The 14,375-nt window shown below is 39.9% G+C and overlaps 1 long non-coding RNA gene across 3 annotated transcripts in view; it reads right to left on the reverse strand.

The window, feature by feature from the left end:
* Positions 1 to 7,739: 7,739 nt before the first annotated feature.
* The window catches only part of LOC134296778 (uncharacterized), a 58,382-nt gene continuing 51,746 nt past the window's right edge, over positions 7,740 to 14,375 (reverse strand). For all 3 annotated transcript variants that reach the window (XR_010003630.1, XR_010003632.1, XR_010003631.1), the window contains one exon: positions 7,740 to 9,838. This is a non-coding gene — a long non-coding RNA (uncharacterized LOC134296778). The remainder of the gene's footprint in view (positions 9,839 to 14,375) is intronic.

A 14,375-nucleotide genomic window follows, 5' to 3' on the forward strand; every position in this document is an offset into this window, starting at 1 on the left:
TTCCACACTTCAGTTTATTTACAGAAGCATATCTCGGACTATCAGATATCAGGGACCAGCATCCTTCTAGCCTCCCCTCCCCCCAAACAAAAACCCTGAGACTTGGTATTGTGTTTGCACTCACCGGTTATTTCATTTATAGAAATTTGCCAGAGATCAGCAGCCAATGGTTAAATTATCAGCACTGATCCACAGATCAAGACTTGGAGAAGCACTGCTTTGCGGAATACACCTGCCAGGATGTAGCTATCAAAAACATTTTCTTTCTTTCTAATGGGAGACTTCTGACTGTCAGTGTGCAGTCTGTTATATTTGAAATTTTGCTAAATACTCTCAAACCATTTTGGTCTTGCTAAAATAATCTCCGGAAGACTCATTTCCCATTATGAATTTAGGATTATAACATGAAAACTGTTGCTCTGGCAATGATTTTTTTCATCTCTTCTCTTGTTGCTTGGGAAATTTTCCTCATTGAAAGGAAAGTGGATGCAAAACTAGACTGAGGTTGAGAAAGTGATATCTTTTTATTTTTCTGGGTTGACAGTAGGCAATGCCCTCTTGATTTTAATATGTTTCCCAATGCACACTTAGCTAAATAGGAGCCCCAGTGGTGAAGTGCGTTAAAGCACTGAGCTGGAGACCGAAAGGTCCCAGGTTCAAACCCCGGGAGCGGCGTGAGCAGCTGCTGTTAGCTCCAGCTCCTGCCACCCTAGCAGTTCGAAAACATGCCAATGTGAGTAGATCAATAGGTACTACTCCGGCGGTAAGGTAATGGCGCTCCATGCAGTCAAGCTGGTCACATGACCTTGGAGGTGTCTAAGGACAACGCCAGCTCTTCGGCTTAGAAATGGAGATGAGCACCAACCCCCAGAGTCAGTCATGACTGGACTAACGTCAGGGAAAACCTTTACCTTTACCTTACTTACTTAGCTAAATAAAGGGTAACGGTTTTCCTGACATTAAGTATAGTCGTGTCCAACTCTGGTGGTTGGTGCTCATCTCCATTTCTAAGCCGAAGAGCCGGAGTTGTCCATAGACACCTCCAAGGTCATGTGGCCGGCATGACTGCGTGAAGCGCTGTTACCTTCCTGCCGGAATGGCACCTATTGCCATATGTTGTTTAACATCTACATGAAGCCGCTGGGAGAGATCATCTGGAGTTTCGGGGTGCGGTGTCATCTGTACGCAGATGATGTTCAGCTCTGTCACTCCTTCCCACCTGTCACTAAGGAGGCTGTTCAGGTCCTGAACCAGTGCTTGTCGGACTGGATGAGGGCGAACAAATTGAAACTTAATCCAGACAAGACAAGACAGAGGTCCTCCTGGTCAGTCGCAGGGCTCCTCGGCTGTGGAACACCCTCCCCAGCAACATACGGCAGATACCAACTCTCCTAGGCTTCAGGAAAGCCTTAAAGACATGGCTGTGCACACAAGCTTTTAATGAATAAGAACATGGACTTTACACGACCTGTACGAAGACTTGAGGATTCTGGATGAATGGATTTTAATCTTGGACATTCTTAAAATTTTATATAATGTGATTTTATTTTGTAATGGTATCTGTTTTATATGAACTGTTGTTTTGTAGATTGTTTTATATGAATTGTTGTTTTTACATTGCTTTTAGGCATTGAATTTTTGCCTATTTTCTGTAAGCCGCTTTGAGTCTCCTCGGAGAGAAAGGCGGGATAAAAGTGATGTAAATAAATAAATAAATAAATATTGATACTCACATTTGCATTTTTTTTCGAACTAAGTTCGCAGAAGCTAGGGCTAACAGCAGGAGCTCACCCCCACTCCCCGGATTCGAACCAGTGACCTTTCGGTCAGCAAGTTTAGTAGCTCAGTGGTTTAACCTGCTCTGCCACCGGGGGCTCCTACTAAGTTAAATATCATGCTCAAATATGTGCAATGAAACTGATGGCCTAACTTTAAAAAAAATGCCACAGTGAGAGGAAAGTTGTTCATGGCAGCAATGAAGCAGAAAATTCAGGTTTAACAGTTTCTTCTCTATTGTTCCTTTGGTTAGAATTGCTCTCTCCATTAAGATTCAAACTGTCTTTAAACTCACAAACCCATATCTTGTGTACTGGAACAACATGGAGCAGAATGTATCTCAGGGATGGTTTGGAGCAGAGGAGTGTCAAGCAGTGAAGAGATTACTGTAATTACACAATTGCAGTTTGTTCATTCTAATCCTAATGCCCCAGGATTTTAAAAAAATAAACAATATTCATAGTATGAAATGTAAAGTCACATTTTTGGACTGTCCCTAGAATGCTCCCTATACTTTCTGCCATATCAGCAAAAAGAGCAATGATGCCCATGTTGTTACCACTGAGTGTGTTGAAGTGACACTTGCTTGATCTGAAAAAGTGTTGGGATACATACATAGTACCTCATCCAAAGAATTGCAGTCTACCCACTGAGAATGTTATTCCAGAATCATTATTGTAGAAAGGAGATCTACCATATCTCTGCAGCAAAGTCTGCATGACCCACAATGATGAGTTGACTAGATGAGTTGCACCATAGATCCAGTGGTTGGAACTCACGGTTGTATTGACAGAAGACCCGATTCATTATCATTTTAAAATGAAGAAGGTGAAATTAGCTGAGGTGACTTGTGCTCTAAACACAACCTGCTTTTATCTTCCTTCTTTTTCATTTGAGACTGGTTTCTGAACAATGGTGAGACATCTTCTCATTCTTCTACAGTTCTAAGGGATCTCACAGCAATGTTTCTGAAACCAGGTACGGGGAGTACTGGTACTAAGGAAGCAATAGGATGCAGTTTGACTCCCTATGGACCAAAACATATTTCATGAGTAGATCTGTAGATGAATGCATCAGTCATGATACTTGTCCAATAACTGAAGTTGTTATGGAGGCCAGTACTATTGTTAATACTGGTGTAGAAATTGCAGAAGTCGGTCACTTTCTGTGCCTATCAATTCAATTCTTATGAGAGTTAAATGGTATTTATTTATTTCAATATTCTCCTCTCCCCACCAAATGAGATCCAAGGCAGCTCACAGAAAAAAAAATAAAACAAAATATAGCTAAAAAGCAAACATTGGAGATTCAGCAAATGAACACAGCTAAAAACGACCATCTCCCTTTATCTATTGCTAGGTAAATCACTTCACTCATGAATAAAGAAGAAGAAGATCTCCTTTCCCTAATGCAGGCCTGCCTCCTGTGTGTTCCAAAAATGCATCAGGAGATTATTTGGTGATAGTTTTGGAAAACTCATTCAAGACTATAGAGGTTCATATAGCAAGAGAAGAAACCAAGGGCAAAATACAATTTCTTACAAGATGCTAAGCAAAGACGTTTGTCTTAAAGAATGAACTGTATTGAGAAACAAGAGCTTATTAAAACTGAAAAAAACTACTTCAGGCTTGGTTGGCATGGATATTTGCAGAATGATAAAACTAAAATAAAAACATATTTTAATAATTTTGTGAGACGTGCCTTATTGATAATTTGGAAGAGATTTAAGTCAAAGTTATGTCAGAAGATGCCTTTATGGGTTTCATTACAATAAACACATTTTAAAAGGGAAATAATGTGTGAAGAAAATTAGCTAAATTACCAGGATATGTTGGGAAAAAGACAAGATTCTGACTGGCTGGAGTAGCCGTCCCCCCCAGGGGACCTAAGTGTCTGGGACAGATCGTAAACTTATAATCCTTTTATTCTAAATGTCTATAATTCTTGCTAGACATTTGGTTAGAACCAAAATTATAAGACGTTACTCCCTACAATATTTTTCATAGAGTAACAGCAGGATCTTTGGGAGGTGCCAAATGATAGCCTATTCTTCTGCCACTGCCTTTGCCTGTATTGATAACAATCCCACTCTTGTCAATGCCAGACCTGTTGTCAGGAAAATTATATTTGGAGATTTCCAGTTTCTTCCTGGGTAGACCCTCAAACATTCACATTATGATTAATATACCTGCAGGCAGGAATGGGAAAATCTGCAGAGTAGATAAGAAGCAAAAAAAAGTACATATGAATCTTCCAAAAAGATAAGCAATGCTTTCCAGCTCTTTAACCTAATTCAGAAAGTTCGTGTATAGCATTGGCTCCTGTATCATTCAGTGTTATGTTATTCATGAATACATTTGTCATGTGTTTCCACTCCACAATTGCTGTGAAGTTTGGGAAACAGTGTTATTCAGGGTTTGAGTTCATTTGGAAAAAGCAGTACTGAAAACCTATGTTTTTTTGTAATATTTTCTTTATTTATAAATGTGCATATGTTTATTTATTCTTAATATTTCATGTTGCAGTTCAGTCTCAGTTTACAAATTACAAAAATTACAATGCAAAAAAATCCTACATTAAATATAATGCATAAAATAGCAATATAATACAAATAATAGAATGTCAAAATTAAGAGATGGTCAAAGCATTGGCATCGATCCTAGCTGACATAACTAGTTGTGGAGAACACTGAAAGTTACAGTCTGGCCACATCTGGAGGACTGCTTTTTTCCCAATGCAGTGGAGGCTTTTGGCTCTACGGTCAGAAGGCAGTAAATTTGCAGGTTCTAGTCTAAGCTCCAAAGAAGCTATCCAAGGTGAGCTACATCCCCAAGAGTGAATAATGAAACAAAAATAATTGAGCAGTAGAGTGATGCATGCCACAAAAATTTCACAGCAATTGGTTTCTACAGCTCATTCCAGACAAAACATCTGTGTTCCATGCCCAGAACAGGCACAAGGAGATGAGCTGTGGAATTTTTGTGGCTTCTTGCATCACTCGCATCTAGCTATGCAAGTCCAATGAGGTGCAATTTAGGGAGCTGGGTATGTCTAGTTCAAGAAGAAAAGGTTAAGAGGTGACAGGTTAGCCATAGTTAAATATTTGAAAGGATGTCATATTGAAGAAGGTTAAGGCTTGTTTTCTGCTGCTCTAGATATTAAAGCATGGGGCAAGGAAAAGAGATTACACCTAAATATTAGAAAGAGCTTCCTGATGGTAAGAGCTGTTCAGCAGTGGAATACACTGTTCTGAGTATGGTGGAGTCCCCTTCTTTGTTAGGAATGCTTTGCTTGTGTATTCCTGCATAGAAGGGAGTTGGGCTAGATCAGTGATTCCCAAACTTATTTCGCCTACCGCCCCTTTTCCAGAAAAAATATGACTCAGCACCCCCTGGAAAGAAGGGCGTGGCTTAGAGGGGTGGGCGTGGTTCCTTCTCAAGAGGGTAGGGCTGAGCCTCTCCCCTAGTCCAAGATGCATGTCTGGGAGGGGGAGGTGGGCGGGGCCACAAATGGGAAGCCAGGACTGGGATGGGCGGAGTTACGAGCTCTGAGGCAGGGCTGAGCTTCTATCCCAGTCCTGCAGTGCCTGCCAGGACACAGGGGGCGGGACTAGAGGAGGGGGTGGGGCCTCTTCCCAAGTGCCTGATGGGGCTGGACCTCTATAAGTGAAAGATTTTGCGTATGGGGAGAACAGATGGTGGATGATATCAAACATTTTTTTATTGACTGCCCAGCATATACTGAACTCTGATACAGATATTTACATCCATTACTATCCAATTTCAGAAGCCCCAACAGAAATGATCTTATGGTATTCCTCTTGCAAAGACAAGATTGATCCACCATAATCAAAGTAAGCCTTTCTGTTCTGAAAGCTATCAAGAAAAGAGCACATTTCCTGAAAGAAGAATCAGGAAAATAGAATTCTAGCTGTAAACAGAAGGTCAGCTGCTGCCCACTCCTCCTTTTTGCCTCGTATTTATTTGTGTTGTATTTTGAAATGGTCAAATAACTGGTCAAATGACTAAATTATTATTATTGCATTATGCCTAATTTCTTTGGGGTTATGTACCATCTGTGAAACATTTTCAGCCAATTTTCTTTTAAATCCGTTGCGTACGTGTATTGTAAATTTTTTTGTCCAAATCTGTTCCCACTCCTCTAGTTTAATTGTACATCCAATATTTTTCACCCATTTTACCATGCAGTTTTTAACCTCTTCAGTTTCAGTTGACCAATCTAACAGTTGGTTATAAATCTTTATCTCCTTCTTATCATTCTGAAGCATCTTATCCCAAAAATTATCTGTTTCATTAAATCCAATGTTAACATCTTTTGTATAGTGTTCTTTTATTTGGGCATATAGAAACCACAAAAGGTTTCTATATTTTTTGTTTTATATCTTCTTGGTTTCTTAGTTGATAGTCACCATTTTTCTTTATCACAGCACTTGTTCAAGGGCATACAAAAAAGTAAGAACTGGCTGTTAAATCAGACAAGCGCTCTGCTGCTCCGGCCATTGCTTTCTCAGCCAATTGTGATTTCAGCCAAAATGGTACAAAAAAGGTCAGAGCAATGGCAAGACTGAGGCCCCTTCTACACTGTTCCTATATCCCAGGATCCGATCCCAGATTATCTGTTTAGCCCAGATTATTTGGCAATGGAGACTCATATAATCCATTTGAAAGCAGATCCCAAGATATAGGGCAGTGTAGGAGCCTAAAACTTCATGCCACCCTAAAGCGACACCCTAAGGCAACCTGCTGTATGCTGATGGTGACAACTAGGGTTGCCAGATTTCATAGACTGTCCCCAAGTATACAGTTTTCATTCTCTAAGGCCCTTTCCACACACCTGTAGAAAATCCACATTGAACTGGATTATATGGCAGTGTGGGATCAAATAATCCAGTTTAAAGCCGATATTGTGGATCATCTGCCTTGATATTCTGGATGATATAGCTGTGTGGAAGGGCCCTAAATAGGGATTTACTGGGTTTTCTTGGGAGGAAGGGGCTGCTAATTTTGGAGTAGGGAGAGTCGGGCAAGGAGAGATCACCAGGAGCACTTTGAAAGGCTGGCTGAAACTTGGCTCTTCCAACATGCCGTTGGTGAAGGATCCTTGCCCGCATGTTAGGGTTCGTCCTGGTGATCAATAGCTCATCTGTTGCACTTTATTCTACTCCTTCAGTTGGAAATAGTTCCCATGTTTACCTCATCCCAAACCCCTTACCAATAATAACAGTCCCGGGTTACCTACTTCTATCTCTAGTTTACATTCCTCACTGTATGCACGTTCTCTGGCCCAGTTCATTTTTATGAACTTTCTCAGGTTTTTTTATCAAACCATGTTTTATTTCAATGTGATTTTATTATGTTTATTGACCTGTTTTTATACTGATGTGTTTTATTACTATGTCTGTAACCACTTGGGCTTGGTCCCATGTAAGCTGCCCCAAGTCCCTTCGGGGAGATGGAGATGGGGTATAAAAATAAAGTTGTTTTTATTATTATGATTGTGATTATTATTCATATCTTCTAAATCAGATCTTTCCAAACATTTCATGCATCATTTAGACATGCATCGTTTCATGACACAGTAGCTCAGTGTGATTAGCCAATTGGTGATTAACCAGTCCTTTATGAGAGAAAAGATGCAGAAATTGTAATAACGAAATCTATGGAAGCACATAGGAGCCCCCGATAGTACCGCAGATTAAACTGCTGAGTTGCTGAACTTGCTGACTAAAAGGTTGGTGGTTTGAATCCAGGGAGCAGGGTGAGCTCCCGCTGTCAGCCTCAGCTTCTGCCAACCTAGCAGTTCAAAAACATGCAAATGTGAGTAAATCAATAGGTACTGTTCTGACGGGAAAGCAACTGAGCTCCATGCAGTCACATGACCTTGGAGATGTCTACAGTCAATGCCAGCTCTTCCGCTTATAATGATGATGATAATAATAATAATAATAATAATAATAATACCTTTATTTCTAGACCGCCCTCTCTCCCCAGAGGGACTCAGGGCGGTTAACATACATATAAACGGAAAACATTCAATGCCACAATTTCTTCATTAATATCAAAAGTATAAATGACAATAACATACACATTATAATAAAAATTCCACATTAAAAACAATACATTTAAATTTGACAATTAATAAAAACATTATTGCACAGAACAAGCGTTTCACTTAGACCATAGCTACTATGGGGTGACAGTTATGTTAGTCCTCCTCCTCTCCATATGCTAAGGTGCATAGATGTGTCTTTAACTGTTTCTTGAAAAAGGAGATGAGCACCAACCCCCAGCGTCAGGCACTAGACTTAATGTCAGGGGAAAACCTTTACCTTTACTATAGAAGCACAATATACAGTATCTCATGAAAGCCTTTTAAAAAAAAACCACATGATTTGTAAGATATCAACATACTTTCCCAACTGTTTGGACAATATGTAAATATGTGCAAGAATGTTCTCTCTCTCTTGGGCTCCTCCCTTGATGTATTCGTGACATCATAGACCACTTCTTATAAAGATCAGGAGACCTTTATGACCTCATAGAATTTCTCCATGCCTGATGTTCTCATATTGAAGCTTCTGTAACGGAAGTATTTCTGGTTGACAACCTCACAGTCAGGATGTTTCTAGGAGGCTGCACTTTTGTGCTTCTTCTGGGGTCTGCCGTCTTCCTGGAGAATGTTCTTTGTTATGACACATCAGCCTGGGCCGCAACACATTTAGATTTGCCACCACAGGAACGACAGCAGCAATGGAAGAGGGATCCTTCCAATGTCTGTACTAGTATTTTTGGCTTAGACATTCCAGAAAGGACCACAGAGATGTTTATTTGTGGTGTGTTGCTACTCATCACCATGATTGGTATATATATATGCTATCCTGAAGAACGTTCTCAGTTATGAAAAACCAGCCTGGGCCTCAACTGGCTTGGATTTGACATCCCAGGAATGAGAACAACTGTGGAAGAGAGAGCCATCTGATGTCTGTATTATTTTTGGCTTGGACATTTCACTAAGGACCTTAGAGAAGTGGTTTGTTCGTGGTGCGGTGCTACTGGTCACAGTTATCGGTATATCTATCCTCTACATTTCATGGGAACACATGAAAAACGTTGAGGTAAGATTTATATGTATGCATTATAGAATGAACGGTATGGTCCACTCATCTGAGTGCCTCACATATTTTATTTTATTTGCATATTTCTAATGAAAACGTATTTGCATTGTTCTCTACACCTGCAAGAAGAACCTTACAAAAAAGTTACAGCACCCTGTATTTAACAGCAGACTGACACTTTGAGAAAATGTCACTTTAGTCTGTGCTTTCTATGCTATCTACACACCACGCTTCTGTTAAGAGACACAAAGATAGGGAGAGTAAAACAAAATGGCCATTTTGATCAACCTCTATTTCTTTTTTCCTTAAGTTAATACAATGATCTTGTTTTGTCATTTTTCCCAGCCCAGTCAGGCCATGACCGAGACACCAGCCGCTTTAGAAGTGAAAAATGAATGGATCCGGGATCACATAAAAATGCTGGAACAGTTGGTGAAAAACACCCTTGAGATTGAGAAATGCGTGAAGGATATCCTACGCATTGAGAGGAAAATACTGAAATCTCAATCAAGAACAGGAAGAGAGATCCATGAAACTGAGAGCGAGAATTCAACCCCAGTGTGTTCCTGCTCCGATATTGGTTAAGAAGAAGGCAGAAGGGGAGAAAGGGAAAAGGGAAGAAAGAAAGAGGGGAGGGGAGGAAGAAAGAAAAACAGATGAATGTGAGAGTTAGTGAAAAGTAAAAAGGGTAAGAGGGGGTGGGGAACTGAGTGAGGGAAGGTTGGGAGAGTTAGAGTGGGGGAAGGGGGAGTAGGGGAAAGGGATAAGTGTAAAGGGGCTAAAAAGATTCTTGGGTCTTCCGTCCTCTTCCTCATGGGTTGGTTCAAATCTTAGTCGATATTTCTTGTTGTCCTGGTTGCTTTCTTCATCCTTAGTCTCAGGTGCCCACTCTTATTTATCTTCATCTTTATATTTTCTCATGAAAATCTAGAAAACAATTTATTAAAATATGTAGTTATCTATAATTTGCCAGACAAGCTCATGTCAAGCAAATCTTAACTAGCGCATTCTCTACTGTTCTGATCAGCAGGAATGTACTATTTTCATAATAATTTGGGCTTCTGAGGCAACAGTGTTTTTAATTATTTTATCATTCAGTTTCCATACAAAGCTCTATACAATGTTCTGCTAAAACAGTATCTGCAAAGTCTGTTTTTAAAAAAAAAATTACACTACTGAGTAGGAGAATTCCATTCATTCCAGCTGTGGGATTGCAAAACTGTGGGGACAGTTACAAAGTAGAAATTCTCTTTTCACCTTTCCTCGGATAAATATTTAGTAAGTAGCTGGGAATGGAAAGGGAAAATGGGTAGTAAAATTGCAGACACTAGCAAACTTGTTACCACAAGCATTCTACAAAATTGTGTTGAAATTATATTTCTGTTCAATGGTTTTGTTGATTCTTCTTTCCGATCATAATTTGGTGATTACATTATTTTGGCTGGAATATACTATACAGTAGGTAGTTAAACGGTATCACAGCATAACAACAATATGAGCTATCATCAACAACTGTAGGAAAAGGAGAAGGAAAAGAAAAAAGAACACTAGAAATACTTTTGAAAGTTTCACTAAAGTTTCTTTACAGCTTTTACATCGAAACATGTTCAAAAATTGCATTTCTACATTTCTCAGTTCCCATTCTTATTCCAGCCCAGATCATTTGCAAGATTATTTTGCTTCTCATCAGAAGTGTATGCATATTTATGTCCATATTGTAAAATAAGAATGTTCAAGGATACAGTAAAATAAAACAAAGCCACTGATTATACTAAACACAGCCTTAGTGATTACAAATAGAGACTAGATCAGTAATAGACATGAAAGAGTTCAAATTATGTGTGTGTGTGTATCCACACACACATACTGTACATATAGTATCCAAGAACGCCCAATTACCATCTCCCAAAGCAGTTACTATACTCCCAACTCAATAATGGAAAATGGAATGTTGGTGGACAGGAAAAGAGATTTAAAGATGGGCTTAAAACCAACCTTAAAAATTGTGGCATAGACACTGAGAAGTGGGAAGCTCTGGCCCTTGAGCACTCTAGCTGGAAGTCAGCTGAGACCAGCAGTGCTGTGGAATTTGAAGAGGCACGAATGGAGGGTGAAAGGGAGAAATGTGCCAAGAGGAAGAAGGCGTGTCAAGCCAACCTTGACCAGGACTGCCTTTCACCTGGAAACCAGTGTCCTCACTGTGGAAGAATATGCGGGTCAACAATAGGGCTCCACAGTCACCTATGTATCCATTACCAGGACATTGCACTTGCAAGGCCATCATATTCGGCAACGAGAGATCTCCTAAATAAGTAAAGTAAGCATAGTATCCAAGTAAATGTGGGATAGAGTACACTCTTTGGCTACTAAATCTCCTAGACAGGTAGTGGCTCCGTTTACTTTGGAAGTGAGGCAAAGGAATATAATATTTAAGTGCTCTAATAGTTTGTGTGCACACATGTCTTTTTAGAACCTTCCATTTCTTTGTTAGCTCTCACTATAGCATTATCACCCCTTCTTCTCCCACACTCCACCTATTGTGTGTCATTTAGCATATTTACAAGATATGCTAAATGAAGACTATATGTATTTATTGCTTTTATAGTCTTCCCTTACTGAATCCTCTTTCATCTCTTCACCTCCCCCTCTAGCAGGAGCATCCCCTTTTCCACCTTCCCTTTCATCCCCTCCCATTCAAGCCAAGCCCAAGATGCTAGGGCAAATGAATCAGTAGGATACAATATTTCATGTATTTCCAGTGGAAGCATGAATAAAATTTTGACAAGGTAGGAATCCTGTCATTTCATGAACACTCTCAGGGGAAGAGCCAGCCACATGCATAAACTGACAAAAAAATCTTTGCATCAATTGCATCCATGGATAATGGAAAAAGTTATTCTGTAGATTAATACACATTTCAACTTTAGAAATCTTTGAAAAAAAGTACTTTTATTTTTCTAAAGAAGCTGGGGTAGGGGGCAATAAGAAGGAAAGTATTTAAATGTGCTGCATGTGAATTGATTTTTTATTTGTGAAACAGAGATTAATGGATGAGTTCCAGGAGAGGGAAGGTGGGTGGGAAGGTGGGTGGGAAGGTGGGTAGAGGGATGAATAAATGAATGGGAACCAATTGTGCGTGATTCTTTTTCTGCCCACTTTTGGCTATGGTCCTGCCCATGTGTAGCTTTGGCCCTGTCCATTACTGGTATACAACCTTCCTTTATGACTTGCCACTACAGCAGTGGTTCCCATCCTGTGGTCCATGGACCACAAGTGGTCCCCAAGAACTAAAATATGGTCTGAGGCCTCACCGTTACTACATCGTTGCAACGAGAGCGACTGGTCTTGTGAAACGCTCTTATAGTGCTGAGGCAACGGGGATGTTGGGGAGGGAGAGGCTGACTACCCATGAAAGGCATGACAACAAGCTTCCTGACTGCTGCTTCTCCTCCTCCTCCCTCACCCTGAGTGCCTGGAAGCAGGGGTGCCTTGGTGCCTTCATTTTTGGCATGTTCTTGAGGTTATTTGGGATGCTGATTCAAAAAATTGCATTGGATAGACCACATCAGCTCTAGATTATTGAATATGGTTTTCTGTGGGTGAGCAGATGGCAACTACTGGATGGCATACGTTTTGTATCAGAAATTAGAACTGATGTAATCTATCTAATGCAGTTTTCTGGATCAGCACTACAAATAACCAAACCAAATCTAAAGTTGACCAAAAACTGATTTGTACCCCTTTTGGTACTAATGTTGGAGAATGATCCTTGGACAAAGTGGTCCCTGGTCAAGTGGTCCCTGGTCAAAAAAAGGTTGGGAACCACTGCACTACAGAAATGCAGCCTTTGACTCATAAAGGTTTTGTATCCATGCAAAAGACAGGGCAATTACAACACTGTATATTTTTGTTTACATAGTGGTCTAACATATTGATAGCATCAAAACACTTCAAAAATATCCATTATGTAGGAGTGTAATTTCTAAATTTGTTCCACTTCATGACAGGGAAAATTTATAGGAGGAAAAAGAGTTTTTAGGGTGAATAATATTTAATTAGCATGGGTTAAAGTTGACTTTATCAGACAAGGGCAGAGAAATTGTCACAGTGAACAAATATTGATATCAAATAACACATATAATATGATAACCCATATAAAGATAAAGACAAGTAAAGTGATCATTCACACCTCCAAAGTTCTTTAGTGACATATTTTCATAAAGGACGGGTTCCAAGAGACATTAATAGGTGGCTCCATTCTGAAGAAATAAACCTATCCTAGAACACTAGTTTTTATTATTTAAAAAAGTGAACCAAATTCTCATGCCATTTTAGGGAGCCAAGGAATTAAACCACAAGAGTTATTCCTTCAAGATAGATTTTAACATTCCCCCTATGAACTAGTAAGAAGCATAAACAGTTTGTAAAATCTTGCTAATAAACTCTAGGACCATCTGTTTAGTGCTGGAAAAATGCATCTCCCTATCTTGTGAGATAATTTAGGACTGAGGTAGATATAATAGGAACTACTCCACCACAATATAAACCCCAGACATATAAAAGAGGCTGAACAGTTATGATGTATGCCAAAGATAACTGTTGGTTTAAGCAGACAAAAGGCAAAAGCACATTTCACTCCATGCTAGGGCCAGATGTGAGGCTAGAAACTTCAAAAAGAGGGACAAAACAGTTCCATTGTGTATCCAGTTATGAGCTGTTTTACCACCTACTATTTTCCACACACTATAGTTGTTCAGGAGCTTAATAATAAGCAATTCTAATTTATTGGGGCTATACAATGTAACTTGCCACTCCAATTGCAACGTAATGGCGCTCTATGCAGTCATGCCGGCCACATGACCTTGGAGGTGTCTACGGACAACGCCGGCTCTTCAGCTTAGAAATGGAGATGAGCACCAACCCCCAGAGTCAGACATGACTGGACTTAACGTCAGGGGAAACCTTTACCTTTACCTTTATACAATGTAAAGATTAAGGTCTTTCCCTGACATTAAGTCTAGTCGTGTCTGACTCTGGGGGATGGTGCTCATCTCCATTTCTAAGTCGAAGAGCCGGCGTTGTCCATAGGCCCCTCCAAGCTCATGTGGCCGGCATGACTGCATGGAGCGCCATTACCTTGCAATTGGATGGTACCTATTGATCTACTCACATTTGCACATTTTCAAACTGCTAGGTTGGCAGAAGCTGGAGCTAACAGTGGGAGCTCACTTCACTCCCTGGATTCAAACCACCGACCTTTTGGTCAGCAAGTTCAGCAGCTCAGTGGTTAAACCCACTGCTCCACCGGGTGCTATATACATGTATCATTAGCCTGCCAATCCAAAGGGTTGCAAACAGAAGTTGCAAACAGAATAATTCAAAGGAAGAATTTCCATGTAACATTAAAAAGTTCAAAACTACATCCAATAATTATCTACATACAGAAAATAATTTTATGCTAGAT

This window comes from Anolis carolinensis, chromosome 2, assembly GCF_035594765.1.
Source record: "Anolis carolinensis isolate JA03-04 chromosome 2, rAnoCar3.1.pri, whole genome shotgun sequence".
Classification (NCBI taxonomy): domain Eukaryota; kingdom Metazoa; phylum Chordata; class Lepidosauria; order Squamata; family Dactyloidae; genus Anolis; species Anolis carolinensis.